The sequence below is a fragment of the Telmatherina bonti genome, assembly GCF_933228915.1.
Source record: "Telmatherina bonti genome assembly, chromosome: 15".
Classification (NCBI taxonomy): domain Eukaryota; kingdom Metazoa; phylum Chordata; class Actinopteri; order Atheriniformes; family Telmatherinidae; genus Telmatherina; species Telmatherina bonti.
Genome location: NC_136613.1, coordinates 31,785,701 through 31,800,103, shown reverse-complemented (window position 1 = coordinate 31,800,103; position 14,403 = coordinate 31,785,701). Strand labels below are relative to the sequence as shown.

The 14,403-nt window shown below is 44.0% G+C and overlaps 1 protein-coding gene across 1 annotated transcript in view; it reads right to left on the bottom strand.

Moving 5' to 3' along the window:
- The window catches only part of LOC306766290 (PTB domain-containing engulfment adapter protein 1), a 127,406-nt gene that overhangs the window by 70,158 nt on the left and 42,845 nt on the right, over positions 1-14,403 (bottom strand). The window lies entirely within an intron of this gene.

Genomic DNA, 14,403 nt, shown 5'->3' with positions numbered 1-14,403 from the left:
TCAAACATGTTTGCACCAATATGTTAATTCCCAAAGAGATATTAATCAAAACCAGGCATATTTCTCAGCATGGTGTTAAAAATGTTTAAAAACTAGACAATTAAGAGGAAAAAATTAACACCAGGGCCAAAACAAGAACTATCTACACCAGGAGTACAGTTTCCTACCGGGATTTCCTAAAGAAATAGGAATGGATTCTGCAAAGACCAGACACAGGACCTGAGAGATACATCTGGACCTTCAGCCTATCCATCTGTTGGCTGGAGCCTCATCAGAAATGGTCTCCATGGGAACCAGAAACAGGGAGAAAAGGAGGATAAATAACTGGCCTAATGGAAGGATGGATCCTCTTCAGAACCCCGATCTCAACATTATTGAAACAAAGTGGGATCATGTGGACAGAGAACTGAACAAAATACAACCAACATCCAAAGAAGAGCTCTGGACAGCCCTTCAAGAAGTCCAGAGACCTGTTCCCGAAGATTGCATCCGACTGCATTCAGATTTACAAGCTAGTTAGCACTGCACTTTAAAAACTGTAATTCTATTTATGTTCACAGCAAATTACTTCACCTTTGTTCCTGACATAATGTAAAAATGAAAAAAGCTTCAATACACTCACACGGTGCTGGTAGGTGTGTTGTGATGACCAAATATCGGGCTTGATTCTCTCCATAGAAAAATGTTGCCATTCAAGTCAGTGAACACAAGGAGAAACCATGAGTTTCTCCTTGTGTTCAATTTCCCAGAAGATTTTTATTCATATAAATATTATATTGTTTTATATATTTATTAATATATAATGGTTCAGAGAAAAGAAACATATTGATCAATCACTCAAAAGACTGAAATCAATGGCATGCCTCTGTGGCAGATCTAAACCCAGCAACTAGAAGACAACTGAATGCACCAGAATGCTCGTCTCTGTGCTTCAGCTTTTTGTTTTTTAATTGGGTTTCATATCTGAGCGTGTCCAACTTCAGATTGGTACTTTAAAAAAGGACATACTCAAGATTAAAGCAGCCTGTCTGAGCGCTTGATAAATGAGGGACAAACTTTTCTGTTACGTGTTACCTTGTGCTGTTGCATATAATTGCTACAGCACCTGAGGAGTTTAGGGATGGGTGGGGAGTTAGGGGCATAGAGCCACAGACATCGTTACAGGTATTTTGAGTATTTATTTGTACATCTGCAGATGTAACTTACCATTCTAACAGCAGCATTTCTAGAAACACAAATCCCAAATGATACTTCAGTCATTGTGAAGTTTTCACTCTGTGAAACACCCTCAGCAGGAATCTGGTATCCACCCAGAAGCAGGACTTTCCATGCTTCGATGAGAAAATTTTTTCACTTTTAAATTCTAAACGGTAACACAGAACTAAACTGTTATTACTTAGTGTTACATATTTTTTTTTTCCATTGCCATTTCTGGGCCAACAAAGGTGACATGATCAAATTTATCCCATCTGTAGCTGCAAGAATAATAGATTTTCTTTTCACCGTTACCGGGGCTCGCCTTTTGGCCTCCAGTGGTGAATATTATACTGAATAATAGAGGAGAAAAAAAAGTAAGCAACTCTCATTTTCATCTACCCTGAAGCAATGGTGGAAAACAGGAATCACGTGTTTAGGTTTTGTTTTGTTGTGTGAAATAGACTGAAATTACATTTTCAGGTATTCAACAAGTCCATTACTTATATTAAATGTGGCAAAATTACTGGAGACAAAAAGAGAAGGAAATATAGTAAAATGAAAAGAAGCAAAACAGTCACAGAGAAGCACTAAGCTGATATGGGTTCATGCTGTTTTTTCACATTACAGGAAGTCAATCACCCAGAATGGTTGAAGTCCGAAGACCAGGCGGAGGGAGCGTACTAGATTAATCCTCCATGATAAATGTTGACAGCCAGGCAGAAAGCTGACAACTTAAAGAAACAAACCTTGATCTAGAATTCCATGTCAAGTTTATTTTCTTTGGTCGCATTTCAAATGATTCACCAGTCCAAAACATGATCACAGAGCAAAACACTTCCACATAAATGATTCAATTCTGACCAAGTCAACCAAAACTTAAACTTATGGAGACTTCAGAAAAGTGGGATTTAGCGTTGTGATGTAAAATCTCACACTTAAAAAATAGACTGTGCAACACAAATACTAAAGTCCCAACACTACACAATTAGCTACAACACTTTGAATTAGCCACATCACTCCAAAATTAGCTACAACACTCCACAATTAGCTAGTACACTCCACAATTAGCTATTACACTCCACAATTAGCTATTACACTCCACAATTAGCTACAATACTTTACAGATAGCCACATAAACCCTTACAGATAGCAACATAACTCCACAAGTAGCTACAACACCCCACAATTAGCCACATCACTCGAAAATTAGCTACAACACCACACAATTGGCCACATTACTCCAGTATTAGCTACAACACTTTACAGATAGCCACATAACCCACAATTAGCTACAACACCCCACAATTAGCCACATCACTCACCAATTAGCTACAACACCTCACAATTGGCCACATTACTCCAGTATTAGCTACAACACTTTACAGATAGCCACATAACCCGCAATTAGCTACAACACTCCACAATTAGACACAACCTTTTACAGATAGCCACATAAACCCACAATTAGCTACAATACTCCACAATTAGCTGCAACACTCCACAATTAGACACAACACTCCACAATTAGCTACATTGCTCCACAATTAGCTGCAACACTCAACAATTAGCTACAACACTCCACACTTAGACACAACACTCCACAATAAGCCATATCAGTCCACTATTAGCCAGATCACTGCACAATTAGCTACAACACTTTTCAAATAGCTACATCACTCCACAATTAAACATAACACTCCATAATTAGACACATCACTCCGCAATTAGCTACAACACCTCACAATTGGCCACATTACTCCAGTATTAGCTACAACACTTTACAGATAGCCACATAACCCACAATTAGCTACAACACTCCACAATTAGACACAACCTTTTACAGATAGCCACATAAACCCACAATTAGCTACAATACTCCACAATTAGCTGCAACACTCCACAATTAGACACAACACTCCACAATTAGCTACATTGCTCCACAATTAGCTGCAACACTCAACAATTAGCTACAACACTCCACACTTAGACACAACACTCCACAATAAGCCATATCAGTCCACTATTAGCCAGATCACTGCACAATTAGCTACAACACTTTTCAAATAGCTACATCACTCCACAATTAAACATAACACTCCATAATTAGACACATCACTCCGCAATTAGCTACAACAGTTTACATATAGCTACATAACTCTGTACCCAACTACAACATTATATCTAGCCACACTACAAAAGCTGCAAGAGAAGCTACGCCAGCCACCATTTTTTCTTTCTTCACACTTTACACAACACAGGAATGAAAAGCAAGATGTTTTTGGAAAAGGCTGGATAAGTGAGTAAAACACTAATAGTAAATGATGCTTATGAAATCCTTTATAATGAATGTTGTTATGTGTGATGTGTAAAGCTTGTCATATACTCAACAAGAAGCGAAAACTTTGTTCTTGTTCTCGAAGTAAGACCAAGGAAAAAAGTTTCTTTTGGTCTGGCAAAGTTATGCTCCATTAAAAGAACACAACAATTATTGTGTTTGGTTTTTTCTGAAGAGAACAACTGAACAACCTTTTTCACATGGCACCACAGGGCTGTGTACACAGTATATATTTACATACTTTCTCACCACCTTGATTAGCTGCTAATCAAAACTGTCATTCAGCCTTGCTTCGGCAGTGGTGACAACTTTCCACTTCACGCTTTTCCTCGTTTCCTCGCAAGCTTCAATGAAAAGTTACTGACTGGTATAGATAGTAATTTTTGGTGCAGCTCACTTCGTGTCACAACGTTCGCGATTACCCACTTCATGCGGTGTCAATTCCAATTTACTTTTCTTGCAGCTTTTGTGCTGTGAATTGTGAAGTGTTTACTATTCCTAAAGGGGAATGTCTCTGAACATTAAGTCCTAACAAAATCTAAGCAATTCTTTAACAAACAAAAATACAATATTTACCTAGAATAGCCCAACAGTTCATTTCAATAGAGTCCTACTGCACAGTGTGCTCATTATCTCTGTTCGTGGAAAAGTGAAACACTGGCTCCATGTCTGCATCCATGGCAACCACATCGTTCTCCTTGAGTTTACATTACATAACTTTTACATTCATGAACTGCTTTTCAGTCATGTTTTAAATTCTTTTCAGGATACTCTTTAGCTTATTATCAAGCCACAACCCAATTTCTTGGGAGCTTCATTTTCTTCATGTCTTTAACCCGACTGCTCCTGTTTTGTTTACAATCTAAGAATCTGCAAATCATTCCGTTCTGGTTACACAGAACGGTACCAGAGAGCCGACTGTTACAAGCCAGCAAGAGGATTATTATAGTTCTGATACTAATGGAGTAAAGCCAATAGAGTTCAAGGGTCCAAGAAATATGCTCACTGATTTAATGAGATGAATACCTGTTACCAGCCCTCCACACTGTTCCAGAGACAGGTCGGAGAGATAAGCCGTCAGAAACAAGAATCAATAAGCAAACAGCTCTGGAGGATGAGCGACTTCATGTTTGGAGGTCATGGTGGGAAGGGCTTAACATGATACTCCCACATAATAAACCTGAACTTTTCTAAAGATCTGAAACCTTGTTCTTCCCTCTGAGCTGGTGTGAGTATGTCTCCTGATTACAAAACACCGTCATGTGGGCAGCAGCACCGATCCAGAACCAAACATGCTGGACGAGGAAGATAAGAAGCAGGGGATGTAGAAAATGCACCAGGCTGGCTCTGGCTCATCTCCCTTCCTGTGGGGAAGAAGTGTGCCTGCGCCGGGCAGATGTCAGGCGCTTGTACTGAAGGTACACGTTGTCATGTGCATCTTAAAACCTCTGCAGCTCCCTGACCTACAGAGAGAGGCTGCTCGCAGTGGAAATGCAGAAACTTTCAGGAAACATTTCAGAGAACAGGTTGTTAAAGAAACAAGTAACCTTAGCAGCTCATCCTTCATGATACATTAGAGCTTTAACTGACACCGTCATTAGATACAGGACATCTTTCTGCAGAAATTTTAGCTCAGTAATAAAAACTTGAAGACACTGTCCAATAGTTTTTGAGTAAAGTTGCTGAAAAACAAACAGACACACTGACTTCTGTAACTCCACCACCTCCTTGGCGGGGCTGAGCAGAGCAGAAAGACATCTTCAGCCTTTTGGTGTAGCTTAAACCCTGAATCACATTAACAGCTATACGGACGAGCTTTTATTTTGTATAAAAAAGTTTACTTCTATTGTTTTGCAACTTTTAAAACTTGTCAGATGCTTTTAAACATGTGTGAGGTGTGTAGTTTCTTTCTGTCATTGTATTTTAGCTTTTCAATTTATTAGACTATATTTCAGTACATTTTAGTCTGACAGCATATTCTGGTTCTCTATTTTTGTCTTAATTTCTTTTAGGTGCACTTTAGACTTTTACTTTTTAGTCTAATTTAGGTTTTCTTGTCTTGTCATTGTCACAACCTGCTCTGCTGCTCAGCCACACCTCTTATCAGCTCAGCTGCCTTCCCATGCTGCTGTCACCTGAGCATCTCCAATTAAGCCAGTATATACGCAGCTTCCCATCAAGGAAGGGCATCTGGCGTAAAACTGTGTGAATTCTGTACTGGTTTGGTAGCTGGAAGTCGATGATTCACTGTGACGACCCCTTCAGGAGTGAAAAGCCAAAAAGAAAATGATGACATGCAGCTTCACATCCTTGCTTCCTTGCCTTCATGCCTGATTCTCCAGCACTTAGTCCTGGACTGCTCTCCTTCTTATAGACCTGACCTGCCTCTGAACAGCACTTTCGTGTCGCCACCGATCTAAATCTGAACTTAGCGCTCATCTTAACCACTGCCTGGATGGAGAATTGCCATCAGCAGTAAGTTTGTGGTTCTGTGTCTCTTGTCTGCCCTGTTGGTCCTGTGGCTCGTGTGACACACAGGAAACCTGGGTTCCAATCTGACTATAGTTATTCTGCAACTTGTTACTTAACATTTGTTTACCTGCCAGGATCATTTGTTTGGGTCCACTCCACGCTCATTAGATTCATGTCTTCAGATGTGCAGAATCTCAGTATGTGTGCGCTCTCTCTGTTTTGTGTGTTATTTAAACAAAGTGGATTGGACTCGATGACAACACAAACACAACATGAACTTATTCAGACTGACAACTAAACCATAAAGACTATGTCTCATGTGATATGGAAAACTTCTGTAGAACAGCTGGAACACTAATTACAAGATAAATATTAGTCCATAAATGATCCACAACATCTAACTGATGTATTTTGATGCTTCTCGGCGTGCCTACAGCCACACATCGCTACATTTTCACTAATAATAATACACACTCATTTCAGCCGGAATTATTGAGCGCTGACAAGATTAAAAGAGCTGCAGCTTCTCACAATCACTGTCAGGTTTAATGACACACAACATCACAGCAACTGGCCGTTGAGCAAAGCGCTGGAAGTTCAGAAAAAAGGGAATTAAAGCATCATAAATGTTGAGCTAAACATTTCATCATGTAAAAAATGAATGCATGAAAAAAGCAAAAACCCCACAAAGGCCTTGTCTCCTGTGTGCACCAAGCCCAACTTCAGAACAGCTAAAAGCAAACTATGACAAGTATGAATCTTGAAAATATGAAAGAAACCAGCTGCAGCCGTGAAATAGTGACCTGACCAGTTGCAGTTAGACCACATGAAATGGGATGAAAGCAAGAAAAAGCCCCCTCCCTGAGCCGTCACCTTATCGTGGTGGAGGGGTTTGTGTGTCCCAAAGATCCTAGCAGCTATGTTGTCTGGGGCTTCATGCCCCTAGTAGGGTCACCCATGGCAAACAGGTGTCTAGGGGAGGGACCAGACCAAGTACGGCTCACAAGACCCCTATGATGTACACAAACTCGGGCCGAAATGTTCCCTTGCCCGGATGTGGGTTGCCGGGACCCCCCTCCAGAGCCAGGCCCGGAGGTGCGTGGGCGGGCGTCTGGTGGCCGGGCCTTTGCCCATGGGGCCCGGTCGGGCTCAGCCCGAAAGGGTTACATGGGCCCCACCTCCCGTGGGCTCACCATGTGCGGGAGGAGCCGTAGGGGTCGGGTGCAGTGTGAGCTGGGCGGCAGCAAGAGGCGGGGACCCTGGCGGTCCGATCCCCGGCTGCAGAAGCTGGCTCTAGGGACGTGGAACGTCACCTCTCTGGTGGGGAAGGAGCCTGAGCTTGTGCGCGAGGTTGAGCGGTTCCGGCTAGATGTAGTTGGACTCACCTCGACGCATGGCTTGGGCTCTGGAACCAGTACCCTCGAAAGGGGCTGGACTTTCTTCCACTCTGGAGTTGCTCATGGTGAGAGGTGCCGAGCAGGTGTGGGCATTCTCATCAGCCCCCAGCTTGATGCCTGCACGTTGGGGTTTACCCCGGTGGATGAAAGGGTAGTTTCCCTCCGCCTCCGGGCGGGGGGACGGGTCCTGACTGTTGTCTGTGCTTATGCGCCGAACAGCAGTTCAGAGTACCCACCCTTTCTGGAGTCCTTGGAGGGAGTGCTGGAGGGTGCTCCTTCTGGGGACTGCATTGTTCTGCTGGGGGACTTCAATGCTCACGTGGGCAATGACAGTTAGACCTGGAGGGGAGTGATTGGGAGGCATGGTCTCCCCCCTCTGAACCTAAATGGTGTTTTGTTATTGGACTTCTGTGCTCGTCATGGATTGTCCATAACGAACACCATGTTCCAGCATAAGAGTGTCCATATGTACACCTGGCATCAGGATTCCCTGGGCCGCAGTTCCATGATCGATTTTGTAGTCGTATCGTCGGACCTGCGGCCACATGCCTTGGACACTCGGGTGAAGAGGGGGGCGGAGCTGTCAGCTGATCACCACCTGGTGGTGAGTTGGCTCAGATGGTGGGGGAGGAAGCCGGTCAGATCTGGCAGGCCCAAACGTGTTGTGAGGGTCTGCTGGGAACGTCTGGTTGAGTCCCCTGTCAGAGCGAGCTTCAACTCCCACCTTCAGCAGAGCTTCGAACATGTCCCGAGTGAGGCAGGGGATATTGAGTCCGAATGGGCTGTGTTCTGTGCCTCTATTGCTGAGGCGGCCAGCCGGAGCTGTGGCTGTAAGGTCGTTGGTGCCTGTCCTGGCGGTAATCCCAGGACTCGTTGGTGGACACCAGCAGTGAGGGATGCCGTCAAGCTGAAGGAGTCCTATCGGGCCTTCTTGGCCTGTGGGACTCTGGAGGCAGCTGATGGGTACCAACAGGCTAAGCGGCATGCGGCTTCGGCTATTGCCGAGGCAAAAACTCGGGCATGGGAGGAGTTTGGCGAGGCCATGGAGAAAGACTTCCAGACAGCTTCGAGGAGATTCTGGTCCACCATCCGGCAGCTCAGGAGGGGGAAGCAGTGCTCCATCAATACTGTGCACAGTGGAGGTGGGGAGCTGCTGACCTCAACTCGGGACATTGTGGGTCGGTGGAAGGAATACTTTGAAGACCTCCTCAATCCTACCAACACGTCTTCCGATGAGGAAGCAGAGCTGGTGGACTCAGGGGTGGACTCTCCTATTTCTGGGGCTGAAGTCGCTGAGGTGGTCAAAAAGCTCCTTGGCGGCAAGGCCCCGGGGGTGGATGAGATCCGCCCAGAGTTCCTTAAGGCTCTGGATGCTTTGGGGCTGTCCTGGCTGACACGTCTCTGCAGCATCGTGTGGACATCGGGGGCAGTACCGTTGGATTGGCAGACTGGGGTGGTGGTCCTCCTTTTTAAAAGGGGGACGGGAGGGTGTGTTCCAATTACAGGGGAATCACACTCCTCAGCCTCCCTGGTAAGGTCTATTCAGGGGTCATAGAGAGGAGGGTCCGCGGATAGTCAAATCCCGGATTGAGGAGGAGCAGTGTGGTTTTCGTCCTGGTCACGGAACAGTGGACCAGCTCTATACCCTCTTTGGGGTCCTGGAGGGGTCCTGGAAGTTTGCCCAACCAGTCTACATGTGCTTTGTGGACCTGGAGAAGATTTTCGACCGTGTCCCCCGGGGGGTGGGGAAGACCCCCCTGTGGGGGGTACCCCCGGGAGTATGGGGTACCGGACCCCCTTGTACGAGCTGTCCGGTCCCTGTACGACAGGTGTCAGAGCTTGGTCCGCATTGCCAGTAGTTAGTCGGATTCGTTTCCGGTGAGGGTTGGACTCCGCCAAGGCTGCCCTTTATCACTGATTCTGTTCATAACTTATATGGACAGAATTTCTAGGCGCAGCCGAGGTGTTGAGGGGATCAGACTTGGTGGCCTCAGGATTGGGTCCCTGCTTTTTGCAGATGACGTGGTCCTGTTGGCTTCATCTGGTCGTGATCTCCAGCTCTTGCTTAAGCGATTCGCAGCCGAGTGTGAAGCGGCTGGGATGAGAATCAGCACCTCCAAATCTGAGACCATGGTCCTCAGCCGGAATAGGGTGGATTGCCCTCTCCGAGTCGGGAGTGAGGTCCTGCCTCAAGTGGAGGAGTTTAAAAATCTCGGGGTCTTGTTCACGAGTGAGGGAAGGATGGAGCGCGAGATCGACAGACGGATCGGTGCGGCGTCTGCAGTAATGCGGACTCTGCGCCGGTCTGTCGTGGTGAAGAAGGAGCTGAGCCAGAAGGCGAAGATCTCCATTTACCAGTTGATCTACGTTCCTACCCTCACCTATGGTCATGAGCTGTGGGTCGTGACCGAAAGAACGAGATCTCGTATATAGGCGGCTGAAATGAGTTTCCTCCGCAGGGTGGCTGGGCTCACCCTTAGAGATAGGGTGAGGAGCTCGGTCATCCGGGAGGGGCTCAGAGTAGAGCCGCTGCTCCTCCGCATCGAGAGGAACCAGTTCAGGTGGCTCGGGCATCTGGTCAGGATGCCTCCTGGACGCCTCCCTGGTGAGGTGTTCCAGGCACGTCCCTCTGGGAGGAGACCCCGGGGAAGACCCAGGACACGCTGGAGGGATTATATCTCTCGGCTGGCCTGGGAACGCCTCGGGATCCCCCCGCAGAGTTGGCAAATGTGGCTGGGGAGAGGGAAGTCTGGGCTTCCCTGCTTAGGCTGCTGCCCCCGGATAAGCGGCAGAAGATGAAGACGAAGATGAAGATGAAGCAAGAAAAAGCTTTTCAAAATCATCAAACATTAAAAAGCTTTTAGTTTACAAAGCTGCCTCAGTTTAAAGAAACTATTTTTGACCACTGAATTGTCTCACTGACCCACTTCAGTCATGTACGAGTTAAACGGAAGCGTACAAATCGTCATGCTGCTCAACAAGCGTTCACTTGAAGCGACACAAGAAAGCTGGAAAATGTTCAACTTTTGTTGCTGTCGTATGGCGCCATAGTCAGCAATAGCTTCTTTCGCTGATCAGGTAGAACCTGAATTTATCTGGAGCAACATGGATATCCACCACACTGGTTCCCTGTTTGTAAATCAGGAAGAACCCAGGGTTGTCTTTTCATTTTGTACAGCAGAGTCAACAGCAAGATTTCTGTCCATTCAAGCAAAATCTCTTGATTTTGTGGTTTACAATATAAGAATGCGCAGCACAACAGAGTGCTAAACGACTCTGTGCTATACAAGAGCACGACGGCTGCTGTTTGTGTGCTGGGTTTAATCTGAGTGGTGAAAATTACCTGTTGCTGTTGTTTCACGCCTGCTTTGTGACGAGCCCATTAAAATGAAGAAATTTCCTTTATTTAGTACAAAAAGACTGAAGCTCTTTCTGTCGTGTCATGTGAAGCCAAGTAAGCCCTCTGCAGCTGTTCTGAATGAACGCAGTCAAATGTTTCCATCTCAGTCACAAACATGAGGAACACTAATAGATGCAATAATGGCTCTACCCAGAAGAGAACCCGGTCCATAAACATTTTTGGTTACAGCATGTACTCACCAATGTGGTGGACTTTCTCCAAAAAACAAGAAATATTCCAGCATTTGGATTCTGCCACATGTTCACTTCAAGTTTGTGTACTAATATCCATTCAAGTATCTGCTTGTAACACACAAGATGCATCAACTAGAACTCTGTAGGTGTCACAATCATTCAGCCACATGGATTTACAGAAGTGTTTACATGGGTTCTGTATTCCTTATGGGTCTGAGATGCAGTTTTACTCCAAATGCAATCCCAAAACAGGAAAAAATCTTCAGATATGAGATTTTGGAGAAAGTATTAAATGTATATGAACTCTTCACACCTTGGTAAGGGGTTGGAAGGCTTGTATTCTTCACTGCATGGAAACCTAAAGGAGGAGAAAATTGAGCCGAGCATCAGATGAAGAAAATGGAAAAAGATGCAAACAGTGTTTTGATTAAATATCAAATACTGTATCTCAAAAGAGTATAAACCCTGACAGCAAGACACACACACACACACACTTGGCAGAGTTCTTGTTGGCTCTTGATTGGTATGCTTTAGCAGGAATAGAGCCCAGCGGCTTCTTCAAAGCTCGACCTGACCTGGTGAAAACATTAACTGATATTCCATGTCAAACTCAGCCAAACCAGGATGACCTGTTGATCCATGGATTTCCACAGCAGCAGAGGAAATTAACCGGCTTCTCTTCCAGTGTGTATCCAGCGGGACTGTGGCCAGACAAGCAAACGCAACACGGGGATTTGCACTATTGACAAAACAATTGCGGCTCAGCTACCTGCTCTGGAAGCACTCTGCATCTCTGGCTCTGAACAGAAAACATTCGTCCATCTGAATGTGGAATCAGAGTCCACAGTTTCACTGAGTGGATTCACACACAGACCCCATTTTTCTCACGCTTTGTCATTGGGGATTCTCACTCAAGCAGCCTCATTTCCAACTCAAATAACAGACGAAGCTTATAATCAGAACAAATCTGCTTTGAAGGAAGATGATGTATTTGTGTAAATGTTTAACTAGCAGGTGAGTGAAAACAGACACTGGTTACTAGTTTCTGTGTACCACTAACCTCGTGGTTGTGGCGCAGACTTTGGTAAAGACCCTTTTTATCCTTAGAGGAAAAAAGAAACATGACATTTCTGCAGAGCACCTTCTTGACTGTGAATAGTTTTTTTAAGGTAAGGTAGTGGTTCCTCTCAAGGGGCTCCCCCAAAGAGCACAGGGGTCCACGAAGCTTTGACTGTTGGGAACCATTGTGATTTGAGGGAGGGCCATGTCCACATAGACAGGTTGTGGTGTCTTCACTTAGATTTTTTATCATTTGTGGGTTTCATTCACATGGAACCAGAGATTTCTGTTTAATTCAGATTTTTATAGAGCTACTTCACAACAAAGTCCTCTCCGGGCACTTTACAGACACATCAGCTCAAGCCAATTCTTAATAAACAGCCGAGTTTAAGAAAACCAAGATTCCATCAAATCAAATCAAATCAAAGATACTTTGTTTATAGGGGAAATTCAAGATCAAATCTTGACTTTGATCCAATCCCACAACTTAAGCTGCACAAGGCGACTGTGTTTAGTGTTTTCTCAGCCTGAACACACAAAACTTTGCACCATTTTATTAATGAGATATCTTAGAAATGACAAACTGATTAGTCCTTATTTTGAAAGAAAAATGAATAACAAAATAAATAAAAGTATATGTTGGCAAGTAGCGTTACTTTGGTTTTATCTAGGGAAAAAAAAACAGCCAGAATGCATCTTTTATGGTGAGAAGCAGCTAATGAAAGCATGAAACCAAGCATGGTTTTAACATAGTAAGGGGGGCTCCACGGCTTATTAGTAGTTGCATGAAGGGTTCCTCAAAGAAAATAGGTTGGGAACCACAGATTTAAGGCAACCTGGTTCCGGAACTGGGGTCCCCCAAAAAGCAGCAGAGGTCCCTAAGACTTTTACCACTCATAGCCATTCTGTTCTATTCAATTTATAAATTTCTTTTTCATAAGTGACATACATATGATAAGTGATTAATAATTTTATTTTGTCTTTGTGTACAGCTATATGTTTATTTAACTTTGGCTTCAACAGGACTTAGCCAGAATACACTACTGCTGGTGAGAATTTCACTAAGGCTACGTTCACCCTGCAGGTGTTAATGTTCAAATCTAATTGTTTTTACTGAATTCCCATATTATTGTGTGCTCATTCACATTATTTTTTTCAATTTAACCTTTGTCTGTGGACGGTAATGTGGCCATAAGGTGACAGGCATGCACAAAGGAAAACACGATGCCACACACTGCTTAGGATGTAAGAATGCTTTGTGTGTTTTTAATAATTTGGAAGTACTTTCACACTTAGACCTGACAAAACTTTGACCAACTGATGAATGAAATTATTAGACGAAGGAAAAGGAGAGCTCAAATGTAACAATGGCCTTTAGCACAGGATTGACTATACAGAGGCATGTATACAGAGAATGCAGCAGTTTGTCTGTGCAGAATCCTGCATTTGCTCGACTACCCAAACCCATTAGGATGATTACCAGCTAACACATTATGTACAGATATCTCTCAGTGAAATCTGGACCCAACCTGTTGATACCCCGCAATACAACCCTTCCCTCACCATTATTTAAATAGATGCTGTTGTGTTGTCATTATTTTCACTTACAAATAAAAAGAAAAAGACAATGGCGACGCACATATTTGAAGGTTTGTGACGTTTTTCTCCCTTCTGTGACATCGAAATTGAATGACATGCAGCATGATTGTTGAGACGGAGTTCGCTTTGACACAAATCAGATGTCTCTGGATCCATTTGGGTAAAAAAGAATTGAATTGGGTAGCGGCATAAGGACATCCTTATTAAAGCATATGACCAAACATTGTTTCAGCATGGGGTAGGGCAGGGGGTTTAATATTTGCTTAAAGGGTGTCCATAAGCAAAACAGGTTTGGTCAAAGGATTGATTAACAGATGGATTTCTCAAGACATGAATCAGAACATTAGAGACATAATGTTCAAGTTATTGTGTCAATTTGATGCTTTTGAATATTAATAATGAAAAAAAATGTATGTATGTCATGGCTGACACACAGTGTTGCACAACAAAAATCAAAACAAATAACAAAAAAAAAAAAAAAAAAAAAAATCATTTAATGTGTATTCATTATAGGGATGGGCATTTCAAGCCAAAATCCATTTAACTCAGCTGTCTAAGAAGCTCCGGCAGCAATGGGGTGAAAGGTAAGGGTTCTAATGGTTTCTGGTCGAAAATATTTGGCCTAACTCCACCATCTCAGATGTCTGAACAGCTGATGTGTGTGTGTGTGTGTGTGTGTGTGTGTGTGACTTCTCTCTCTTGCAAGATCAAAAATTTTAACTCAGTTCACATTTGTCATTATGTCCTAAG